Raw genomic sequence first — 12667 nt, 5'->3', positions numbered from 1 at the left:
TAGATTAGTGCTTGTCAGTAACTGGGGAGAAGAGAAACGGGGAGAAATTGTTTACTGAGTATAGGTTTCCATTTGATGAAAATGTTCTGGGACTAGGTAGTGGTGATGGTTGCACAACATTATAAATGCACAAAGCCATTGAATTATACATTTTTAAATGGTTAAAGTGTCCACTTCTAGGTATATACCCCAAAGAATTAAAAGCAAGGACTCATATAGAGATTTGTACATCCATCTTGATAGAAGCATTAGTCAAAAGGTGGAAACAAACCTAATGGCCAACAATGAATGAGTGGATAAGCAAAATGTGGGATAGATCTAGACAAGGGAATATTATTAAGCTATGAAATGGGAATCCTGACACATACTATAACATGGATTACCCTTGAAGACATTATGCTAAGTAAGCCAGTCGCAAAAGGACAAATATTATATGAATGCACTTTTAGGAAGTGCCTGCAACAAGCAAGTTCACAGAGAGTAGACCCTCTCTACATCTCACTGTCCTTCTCCTATCTGCAGAATGGAGATAATAGTAGATGCATCCTCTCCATGTCATTCAAGATGAAGTAAATAGCACCTGCCAATCACTCAGGACAATACCCAACATAGTTTTCAACTTACAATAGTTACTATTAATAGATATTTAGATGAAAACATTATAGATTTCTTCTTCAGATTTTTTTCTTACTCTGAAAATATAGGCTAATTAATCCTATGAAGAGCATTTTTAAGTGTTCCTTCATGGCAGTTTTGTGCAGTTTTATAAATAAGTATAGAAATATGATTGTAGCTCAACATGATATACTATAACAGAATCTCATCAAGAAATCCTCTGGGTGATACTGGTGGGGGGGAAAATGCAAAAACACATTTCACTGTAACCATCACCTTCTTACTGGTTTTTGCCCCCATATAATGCCTCTCCTTGCCTGAGTTCCCAGAGAGCCTGAATTCAGGAAGCAAGTCTGGATCTCAAGATAGGTGAAGTCAGCCACATCAAACGGACCCCTGCAGTTTGGGAGAAGTACCAAGAGTTTTACACATGTATTTAATTCCACACTATGGATCTGAGGAAACCTAAGGAAAACTTCCAGGAGCTCAGAGCCATCAGCTCCTCCATCCCCTTCCATTTTTTAAGCCTCTGTTTTCTTGTTCTTCTAATTCAATCACCAAAACAATTATGTGCAAAGCATAATTTGGCTGCGTTAGGACCAACAAAGATAAATTAGATTTGGCTCTGTCGTCAAAAACAATGTGAGGGCAGACCAAACCCCTGGATAGCAACCTTTGGGACTGTATAATCAAGCCCCCAATGTGAGCAAAGCTATCCTTCCTGGGCCACACCATCACTCCCTAAAAGGACAGAATGTTCTTCAAGGCTGCTTAAATAGCCTCCACCCTGAGGTCAGCTGGCTCTAAGATAAGACACAGAAGGAGCATTCAATCATCTGACCATCTTGCTAGCTCACTGCCAGTCTGACCTCTTTCCTGTGGACAGATAGCCTTGTGTGAGACAGATGAAACATTTTTAAAGGTCAAACCTTGATTTTAAATCACTGCTAGCATTAGCTCCTTAATCTTTCTTCCTTATCATGACCATTTGTTAGGTTCCCACAGAAAGTACAAAGAAATACGAAAGACCCTATCCTCTCCCAGAAGAAATTTTCAAAAGCTGTCATAGTCACAGAGGAGAGCAGAATACACTGTGAGAGTGAGGTGGACAGGGTTTGTTGTGATGGGGGTTGCCAGGAGACCCAGTTGGGTTGCCAGTGGTCCCAGACTTACCCTAGGATGGGCACAGGAAGGTGATGACAAGAAGAGGAGGAGCAGAACTGTCTGTGTTCAGTTTATCTTAACTACATTCCATTTATAGAACTCATCGAACATAGAGTTTCCATCTCTTTGGAATCTTGACACATTAGCCTGCCCACTCCATCAGAGCACTGCTTTTAAACTAGTAATTTTGGTGGAAGCACAGAGCCACATAGGAGTTTCCCCCACAGGGCCCCCTGCTGATGTGTCTGCAATCTTTGAGCACTGGGTCACAGTCCTGGTGAGAGGAGCCATGGAAAGCAAAGAAAGCAAGACACAGAGTAGCTCCAGGATGGCTTCTGTGAAAAGGCCCTGCAGCTCACAGGAATTCTGCAGCAGCCTGGGTCCTTGAAAACCCAGACCTGGGAGTCATTTGTGAAAGAAGAGCAGCATGATGGAACCCCTCTGACATTGCAGTGGACCAAAGATTCCCCATCAAAGCCCCATAGTCCCATCGATGGTTCCAGCTGGAGACCTGCACTGAGTCTGGTCCCCACACCAACCCCTGCAATGTCCCTGCCTACTTTTCTCATATTTACTGCCTACTTTTCTCATATTTATTTTTATTATATAACAATACTATATATTACATATATCATATATATTTATATGCCATATATGTATGTTATAGATTATATATTCACAGATATGTATACATAACATATATTGCATATAACACATAATATAAGTAGCCCTTTGTGTCATGAGAAGGGTATAATGCTTATTTTTTTTCCCAGAAACTGTATTTGGATATAGGGTCTTAAGTTGAAATGAGGACACAGGGTGTGGTGCTAATTCAATGTGACTGATGTCCTTAGAAGAGGAAGGGACACCAGGGATGTGTGTACACCAAAGAAAGGATGTGTGTGGCTAACAGAGGGAACACAACTGTCTGCAAGCCAAAAAGAAAGACCTGAAGAGAAAGCAACCCTGCCAACACATTTTGATCTTAGACTTCCAGCCCCCAGAATTGAGAGACAATAAGCTTGTTTTAGCAACACTTGGTGTGTGGTGCTTTGCTATGGCAGTCTGAGCAGACTAACACCTAACAACTTCAATTCCCAGGACTCCTGCTGGAAGGACCAGTTCCTAGGCTGCAGTGACAGAGAAAGAGACAGCAGAGGAAGTGGGTAGTGGAGGGGCACTATGCCAGGCGGTTTATCCACAGGCATGGGTCCCACACTCCCCCACACATCTGTGCACAGGAAAAGTATCACAGAGAAGACAGAAACAAATCCTTTGACACAATACTGTATCCTAATAACACTCTTCTTCAGACTTTTCTAAATAGCAGTAAAGGATGTGGAACTGCCTTCCATTTCCTCAGGTCAGTGTGAATGCAGGTCAGGGTAGACAGAATGTATGACCCTCCTCTCCATGGCACAAATCTCAGGAGAAAAATCTCATTGCCCCATGGCCTCCCTGTCAAATCGAATCCCAACCAGGCATAGGTCTGCACTCCTCTAGGGACCATCGGTCTCTCTTGAAACACACAGATTATATTTTTTACAGTGGCAAGTTTGAAATCATCCAAGTCCTCAATACTCTGGATTCCTTCACAGCAATTAGGAAGGGGCACTGTTTAGTTTGGCCACACAATATTCCTTCTAAGGACAGGTGCCAACCACCCTATGTGGCAACAGGATTCTGAGATGGCCCCAAGATCCCTACCTCAGTCCTGGTGTCCACACCCCTATGAGTCCCCTAGAGTGAGGTAGGGACTATGTATGAATGTCTTGGAAACCACTCCTGCAGATGTAACTAGGGTGACCAATCAGTTGACTATGAGCCAATCAACAAAGAGACCATCCTTTGGCCTGACAGAGCCACAGGAGTCCTATAAACCTGGGCCTAATGCCAGGGAAAGGAAGTCAGACATTGGAAGAGGCCACATGAAAGCATGGGCCTCAGCCCTACCACCCCTGGAGCTGAACCTAAAAGGGCATGAAAGAGGATGCGAGCCTCAGACAAGAACTCAGCCCCAGCCAACAGCTTGCCTGCAGTCTGGTAAGACGTTGGGCAGAAGACCCCGCCCCCCCATGCCTGAATTCCTGACCCCCAGAAAATGTGAGATAATACATCTGAATTATTTTTTTTGACATATAATATCCTAATAGTTTCAGGTGTACATCATGATGATTCAATATTTTTGTACATTACAAAATGATCCCCATGATAAGTGAGAGGTACCATCTGTCACCATAGAAAGTTATTACAATATTATTGACTATATTCCCTAGGCTGTACATTACATCCCCATGACCTATTTATTTTATAACAGGAAGATTGTGCCTCTTAATCCCCTTTACCAATGCTGCCCCCCAACCCCTCCCCACACTGGCAACAACAGTTTATTCTCTGTTACCTATGACTCTGTTTCTGTCCAGTTTTGCTCATTTGTTTTATTCTTTAGATCCCACATATAAGTGAGAGCATAGGATTGTTTCTTTCTCTGACTTATCCACTTAGCATAATACCCTCCAGGTCCAACCATGTTGTTACAACATTGTCTTTAGTTGCTGAGTTTGCAGGGATTTGTTGCAAGCAATAAAAAATTAAAACACACCATTTCCATTTTCTGTACAGAAGCAGGATCTAGATGCCTCTTCCATCCCGGCAGTTCCATCTTCTGCAGTGAATAACAAACTAAAGATTCTACTGACAGTTTTATAATCTGCATACTTGAGGAAAAACTACTTCACAAGAAAAGAATGCAGAACAAGACTAGTTAAAATCCAAAGTGTTTTTCTCTCTCAGAACCAAGTGAAAGCCCATCAGAGAGTCTGAATACATATTAAAATGTGGGGAAATGCTGAAAATGTGCAATTTTGAAATATGGGCTATGTTATATATATTACAAACATGGTGCATGATTCCTCCACAGGAATGACAACTGGCTCTTGCATTCAGCTGCAGTTTCCTGCTCATGATTCCTGAAAGGTCTGAAGTGAGTGTCGAACAAGATTTCAAAGGTCATGAGTGAAAACAAGTGTGATTCTTCTGAAATGGGGGGAAATATAAATGAAAAACACCAAAAAGGGAAAGAATGATAAAAATGTCATATTTAAAAGCACCGTACATGAAGCAAGAGACAAAAGCCAGGTTTTTCTAAGGAAGACTTGCCACTCCTTTTTCTCCACACCAACGACCTCACTTTTGGACGGCTGTTCCCTCAGCTAAACAGTGAGAATGTTAAATAGATGATTTTGAAAATCTGTTCTGAGGCCAATGTTAGCCATCTGTGATTAATAGATTTCCTCTTCTGGGAAAATCTATTACTAACATTTTATAATTAGTCATGCTGAGCTTTGCAGTTCTCATCTGAGCCCCCCCTTTTGTTTTATCCAACACAACACAATGCAGCAGTGAAAGAATAAGGAAACGTAAGTATGATTAGTGACAAATTTTATTTAAAGACAAGCAGTAAATAAATATTTAAGATCCCTTAATTTATCATTTTTGGTTATTTAATATTTAGGCTGAGTTAAACTATTTATTTGTACTAGTTACGTTTTTTAAGATTCTTAAGTAGGGGCACCTAGGTGGCTCAGCCGGTTAGGCGTCCAACTCGTGATTTCAGCTCAAGTCATCATCTCACAGTAGGCAAGTTCAGGCCCTGAATCAGGCTCTGTGCTGACAGTGGAAAGCCTGCTTTGGACAGAGTCTCTCTCTGCCCCTCCCCCACTTGTGTGCTCACACCTGTTCTCCGAGTTCTCTTAATCTCTCAAAAAAAAAAAGTAAATTCTAACGTAAACAGCTCCCTAAGAGGAGGCAACTGATTTACAGAATTTACAGGAATTACTTTAAGTAGTTGAAAGCATGTTTTTCCTGGAGATCACTGTTACTTTAATGTAGCCCTTCATAAACACAGGGTTCAAGAACTACTGCTCTGAAATGTTTTGTTAATGTTTCATTTTTTTTAAAAGCATTAGAATCTTCACCTGCTGCAGCCCTACTGACCGCTGACCCCTCCAGTGGTTAAGGGGTCGCTGCAATGGCTCAGGGTTTTCAACAATGTATTTATAGATCTTTCCAATGTGGTGAAGTTGGATGAATTTCATAAATCCAAATTTAAATGAAGTTTTTAAAAAAGGCATGTGCAGAAAATGAGAGAATTATACTTTCATCTTTACTGTGTTATTTTCAAGTAGATTTGCATTTCAAGTAGATTTGAGATTTTCCCTCATAGTAAAGGAGTATTTTTTTTTGAAGGCTGACAACAGATTCCAAATTTGCCCACAACCAGTCAATATTCTGAGCAACCCACTGCCAATCCTTCTACAAGGACAGTCACAACAATAATCGTCCCTGATCTCCAACCTGGTCTATGAATTCATGAATGAACTGGATCTCTTCTTAAGAGTTCTCCCTGGGGGGGGCGGGTTGGCTCAGTCGGTTGAGCGTCTGACTTTGGCTCAGGTCATGATCTCACGGTTCATGGGTTCAAGCTCTGCATTGGGCTCTGTGCTAACAGCTAGATCAGAGCCTAGAGCCTACTTTGGATTCTGTGTCTGACCCTCCCCTGCTCACATTTACTCTCTCTCAAAAATAAATAAAACATTAAAAAAAAAAAAAAAAAAGAGCCCTCCCGGGCTGCAGAAAGAGGCACACTCACCTGGTTCCACACAAGTTATTCCTCAACTGTAATATTACATCATCATTCAAGTTTAGTGACAGACACTGTAATCAACACAAAGTAGTAGTGGGTGTCTGCAGTACTATGCTGCCCACACTTCTGATCATGTCCACATGTCACACATTTGGCGCCACCACCTGCCAGCTTCCAGGGCATCTTACAGTTGGAGACGCTTGCCTCTTCTGTTTTTTGGTAATTTAGGAGATGGCTGAAAAGTCTGAAATGCTTGTAACATGCTTACATGTTTGATTTTCTTACCCTTACATTATCTAGCACTTTTATACCACCATATTTTATTGTATACTTTCCCATATTGTAAAAACGTCAGCTTTAATTCAATTGCAAATTATTTTCACAACTACACATGAAAACCCCACTCCTGCCTTCCCACCATTCACCACACCCACATCCTACTCAGGTGCTGGCAATGGGAGCGCACAGGGGTAAATGGCACATCTCACTTGCTTCCCTTGCTTTCTCTCCTTCTTTAAACATGTTTCTCCTTTAATAAGACTAATCAACAAAGGGATATCTTGAGTTGATGAGTAAGAAAGGAAATGAGGAAGAGATGCAGGTTTGGGATTTGTTTGTTTGTTTGTTTGTTTAAGGTTTGAGCACTACAATTTTTAAGTACAAGTTAATGCTAAAGGAGGAACACTTATTTTAATTAGGCAATCAGGGACTGATTCCTGGAAGAGGGGACATCTGAATTTAGATCTTAAAGGATGAAAAGAATCTTAGCCTAAACCACTCCCCACCCTACCCCAAAGGGCCTATTTATACTAAGGAGTGCAATTTAGGGAGAGGTTGGAAGGGCAGTGCCCAAATCAAAGATGAGGCAGGGCTGGATCAAAAGAGATCATGAGAGGCACCTAAGTGGCTCAGTCGGTTGAGCATCCCACTTTGGCTCACGTCATCTCACAGTTTCTAAGTTCGAACCCCACATTGGGCTCACCGCTGTCAGCACAGAGCTGGCTTCCAGTACTCCATCCCCCTCTCTCTCTTGCTCTTCCCATGCTTGCGCGCTCTCTCTCTCTCTCTCTCTCTCTCAAAAATAAACATTAAGAAAAGAGATCTTGAGACTCAGATATAGAAACAGGGTAGAAACGGGACGTCTGGGTGGCTCTTTAGGTTAAATGTCAGACTCCTGATTTTGGCTTAGGTCATGATCTCACAGTTCATGGACTCAAGCTCCATTTAGGGTTCTAAGTGGACAGTGCAAAGCCTGCTTGGGATTCTCTCTCTCTCTCCCTCTCTCTCTCTCTGCCCCTCCCCTGTTTATGTGCAATTTCTCTTTCTCAAAATAAATAAATAAACATTAAAAAAAAAAAGAATGATGGGCATGGAAGTTTGACTATATAACCTATGTCACTGGACACCCACCATGAATAATTAGATGAGAATGAGCATTCGAGTATCCACATCTCCAGCTCTGGTAGCTGGAATGTGAGTGCCACTGATCTTACCCAGGAGTGGGTCTGCTATGGGAAGGAACAGAATCCATTTGTGATCTCTTCAAGGTGCTGGTGGAATATGTGGGTTGGGTTTGTAGAAGATGGCCACAGTTTTGAAGACAAAGGCAGATAAAAAGGAATTTGGGGCTCACAGCATGGAGATGACCAGTCCCCCACACTGAGATTACCAGAGAGATCACAATGATGAGAGCTGAAATCGTAATGAGCGCTGAAAACAGACTTGGGGAACAGGAAGGTTAGGGAAGTGTTGAGGTAGGGAAGCCAGCAAGGGTGGTTAGGCAGGTAGGGTGGGGCACACGGTGGAGGCCAGCAGAACCCAGAGTCCCAGAGCTAAGGTTCCATGGTGCCTGCCCACCACCAACGGACGCCAAGGGCAGGAGTCCAGAGTGCCATACCTTCCATTGCCTCAGCACCTCTCCCTTTGCCCTTCTCTGCCAAGTGAACAATTCTGGAAAGACGTCATAGAGCATGTGCACACAATCACCAATATTTTCATTTCTTTTTGAAAAGGCAACTTTCAGTGGCACACACCTGAAAATGATACACCCATTAAGACTAAAGGTCACCTTTCCAAACATTCCTGGTACTTTGTGTCCCTTCAAACCTGTTCACCACTCAAGCACATATTTGTACGCAGCTCAAGTTAGAGTTCAGTGGTTGGAAAGATACTTTCCAGATATAGACCTCCTGTATAAGGTTCATGAATGCTTCGAGTCTTAGGACAAGTCTTTCAGCGAACACCAACTGGAGGTCTGGATATCAAATCCCTGTCAGTACTGAGACGTCATTATCTTAATAATAATAACAAAAGAAAAATAAATACAGCTTTCCTCCATATCCTTATTATGAATCAGGCACTGCACAGACCAATTTATAGCCTTTATTTCAGGGAGTCCTCACACAATCCTAACACTATATTCCTATTTACAGACACAGAATGACCTATCCAAAGTCACACATCAGGAAGTGGCAGGGTGAGGACCAAATCTGACTCTGAGGACCATGAGTCCTTGAGTCCATGTGGTTTTGAAAAGACATCTGATCTAACGGCCTGAAGGAAGAATAACTAAAACTCCTAAAGGAGTTGTCTGGTGACAACTTTGCAAAATCCCAAGCCAAAAACTCTGATTCTGTTTTCCTTTTAAATTATGTAGCCGAGACACCAATGTAGCCTAAAAATAAAATTTTGCTATGCTTGAAAGGGGGTGGAAAGGCAGACAGTTCCAGACTTATATGCAGTGTTTGACAGACACAGAATAACAAATTTCAGTCTATTGGCCTAAATGCCTGCCTATTTACAAACAGAGGAGCCACATCAAAGGTTAGAAGTCACCAAATCATGGTCTCTGCTACAAACTGGAAAATGTGCCCTAAATGGGCCTCGGCAAATTGAGAGATGAGCTCATCACTAACTGAGACCACCTGTGCCTGGGAGCCTCTGAGCTTCGGCAACCTGAAGGACACTACCTGCTTCAGTCCTCTGGGGGGGACTCCCCCTCTGGGGCTGAACGGAGGTTGGTGGGTTGTCATGGGAGCAGGAGAGCAGTTTACTTTCATGGCTTCTGAATGATCTGGTAGCTCTGACAAGTGCTCCCAATCTGAGCCAGGCACATGTGACACTTTTGGAGACAAGGCTATCAAACCAGCTCCCCTACTTCAGGCATCTTACAGGTCACTGCTTTTTATTTTTTTTTTTATCTTTTAATGTTTATTTATTTTTGAGAGAGTGAGAGAAAGAAAAAGAATGCAAGCAAGGGAGGGGTAGAGAGAGAGAGCGAGCAGGGACACAATTCGAAGCAGGCCCCAGGCTCCGAGCTGTCAGCACAGAGCCTGATGCAGGGCTCAAACTCATGAACCATGAGATCATGACCTGAGCTGAAGTCAGACGCTCAATAACTGAGCCACCCAGGTGCTCTGAACAGGTCACTTTTAAGCAAAGCTGCCCCATCCTTTCTTGAAAATTCTCTCCCCCAGAATATATTTATGAACAGTACTGCGCAGCTGGCTCTGTAATGATTAATAATTAACGATGATGCCTTGCCTCTGGCCAGTGCTCCTCCTGAGGGTCACAGCCTCAGTGTAGGCACTGTCCTGCCAAGTTGAAGAGGAAGGAGGCTGGTGCCTGGTCTATAAATGGGGGTCTGCCTTCTCGTAGAAGCTTCACACCAAACCCCCAGTGGCCCTTCATTCTGGTCCCACAGGCTTCCCGCTCTCCAGATGGGCATCAGACCATCCACAGGAACCTCCCAACTGAGTAAGGCCACAGTTTCTATTTTGACTTCACTTTTCATTTTTTTTGCGCATGATTTTTCTCCACTATTATTTTTGAATCAAGTGTTTGATTTTGACCAATAGAGTCAGAAATACTACTAATGAACAAGTTACACCTTACATTTAATTTGTGGTTTGGAGTTAAAGCAAGAGCTGCTATTCTGTTTTCTTGACTTAAAAAGACAGTAAAATTATCCATAGCAGTTAAGTGAAGCACCTGATGGGTGAAGCTTAACGTATAGTCATATGGAAAATAAGACTACATGCTTAGCGGCATTCTGTACTATTTCATTAAGACAGAGCAATTAACACTTGTAAAAAGAAAAATTCTTTTCCAAACATCAATTTGCTCCTGACCTGTCAGTTTATCACATTTGCTATTGGTAAAATATCCTGTAGATGAGACAGGCATGCTGTAACTAAACTAGTGCTTCATTTATAAAATCAACTAAAACAGACCTGGTCAGAAGTATCTAGATGGTTTGTGTTTTACACACAAGAGGGCTGAATGCATATTCTTCTCTTAAATAGTTCAGGGTTGAGCTAGGTTAAAATGCAACGTATCTAGAAAGACCCACAGAACACATTTAAAAATTTTTTAATTTAATTTTTAAAAACATTTATTCATTTTTGAGAGACAGCAAGAGACAGAGCTTGAGTGGGGGAGGAACAGAGAGAGAGGGAGACACAGAATCTGAAGCACTCTCCAGGCTCTGAGCTGTCAGCACAGAACCCAATGCAGGGCTTGAACTCACTGACCGTGACATCATGACCTGAGCTGAATGAAGTCGGGCACTTAACCGACTGAGCCACCCAGGCACCCCTCACAGAACTCATTTTTAAGAAAAAAGGAAAACTACGGAACAAACATAATATGCAAACCAACTAGACTGAGGCCTCCCCAGCATGAGCTTAGGAAAGTGAGAGCTGCATAATACATTTTAGGCAAACAGAATACAGGAGAAACCCGGACACAGTGAGGCAAGCTCTAAATGGGAGGTTCAGAGCAAGCGATCCAAGAACCTCGTGGAATAATCACCAGTGCCAAGGCCTGATGCCTTGAGGATAAGAAAATCCTTCATGAAATTTATGTTTCATATTGTGCACAAATGAAGGTGTGTGTACGTGGAGTGAAGAAAGACAAAGACAAGGAAAATTCTCACAGCACTTTAAAAAGACCCATCAAGACTCTAAAATTACCCCAAATTTAATAAGCCCTCATTACACAACAGGCAGAGAAGTAGAGAGCCCAGAATGAGAGACAGTGGCTTTAAACCAGAGCTTCTCAACCTCCCCACAATTGATATTTGAGCCAGATAATTATTTACCATAAAGGGCTGGCCATCCTGCTCTGTAGGATGCTGAGCAGCATTCCTGGCCTCCACCCAAGAAATGCCCGCAGCACACCCCTCCCCACAAATTATAACAGCCAAAAAATGGCTCCAAGATGTTGCCAAATGCCTCCTGGGGCATAAGATCATCTCAGGTTGAGCACCTGGGACAAACATTCTGGAAAATGGATTATTAGGGAAACACAGGATCAACATATTTTGAAAATCACATACGTGAGAACTCAGAACTGAAACAGAAATGGCAAAGTCTGCAGGAACTTGATCCAAATATGTTGTGCAACATCCAGAATGTGTCTTCTTTCTATCCTAAACTGAAACATCTGCTCCTCTGGTGAGACATGCTAATGACTTCTGAATCTAATACTAAAAGTCAGAGGCAGTGAGAGAAGATATTTGTGGTGATTCTTCTGCAGTGACTTGCAATAGCAAAATTACCAAAAGTACAGTAGTTTAACCCACATGCAAGAAATGTATTTTCTAAAATACGTGTTATTCCAGTTGTCTCCTAAAAGCTACATGCACGCAGGTGCCTGGTGGCTCAAGTTGGTTAAGCACCTGACTTCAGCTCAGGTCATGATCTTCTGGTTTGTGCATTCGAGCTCCACATCGGTCTCTGTGCTGACAGCTCAGAGCCTGGAGCCTACTTCAGATTGTGTCTCCCTCTGTCTCTGCCTTCCCAAGCTCACACACTTTCTCTCTCTCAAAACTAAAAAAAAAAAAAAAAAAAAAAGCTATGTGCTCAGTAAGAAATGCTCCAGATATGTGTAAGAAGCATAGGTGTGCATGGAGGAGATTGCTCACATGAACCAAGATGGAAGAAAATGCTGGGTCCCCTGATGTGAAGTCAAAAAGTGCTGAAGCTATCCCTGCAGAACTCTCCAAGATACTGGCTTCTTCAGAATGAAGATGAGGTACAGTTTTTCACATAATTATTTGGTACAATGAAACAATGCCCACCCAGAAGAAACAATTTTCCCCCAGAAAATGTACTAGCTTGTGACAGCAAAATGATACTTTAAAACAAGATCACTTAGAAACTCCCTGGTGAGTTTTGAAATATTTTTTTTGATAAATCATTTCTACTACAGTCTTTTCTGAATTTCATGTGTCATTCTCAT

General features: G+C 42.2%; 1 protein-coding gene and 1 long non-coding RNA gene across 2 annotated transcripts in view; one reads left to right on the top strand and one right to left on the bottom strand.

Annotated features, from left to right (window-relative positions):
- Window positions 1–12667, bottom strand: part of ATP10A (ATPase phospholipid transporting 10A (putative)) — a 199175-nt gene that overhangs the window by 114713 nt on the left and 71795 nt on the right. The gene's annotated exons all lie outside the window — the stretch shown is intronic.
- On the top strand, window positions 3592–4634 carry LOC115301875. Its single transcript, XR_003913334.1, has 2 exons — window positions 3592–3822; window positions 4402–4634. It is a non-coding gene; the product is annotated as an uncharacterized LOC115301875 (long non-coding RNA).

This window comes from Suricata suricatta, chromosome 9, assembly GCF_006229205.1.
Source record: "Suricata suricatta isolate VVHF042 chromosome 9, meerkat_22Aug2017_6uvM2_HiC, whole genome shotgun sequence".
NCBI classification, from domain to species: domain Eukaryota; kingdom Metazoa; phylum Chordata; class Mammalia; order Carnivora; family Herpestidae; genus Suricata; species Suricata suricatta.
This window is presented reverse-complemented; position numbering and strand designations above follow the sequence as displayed.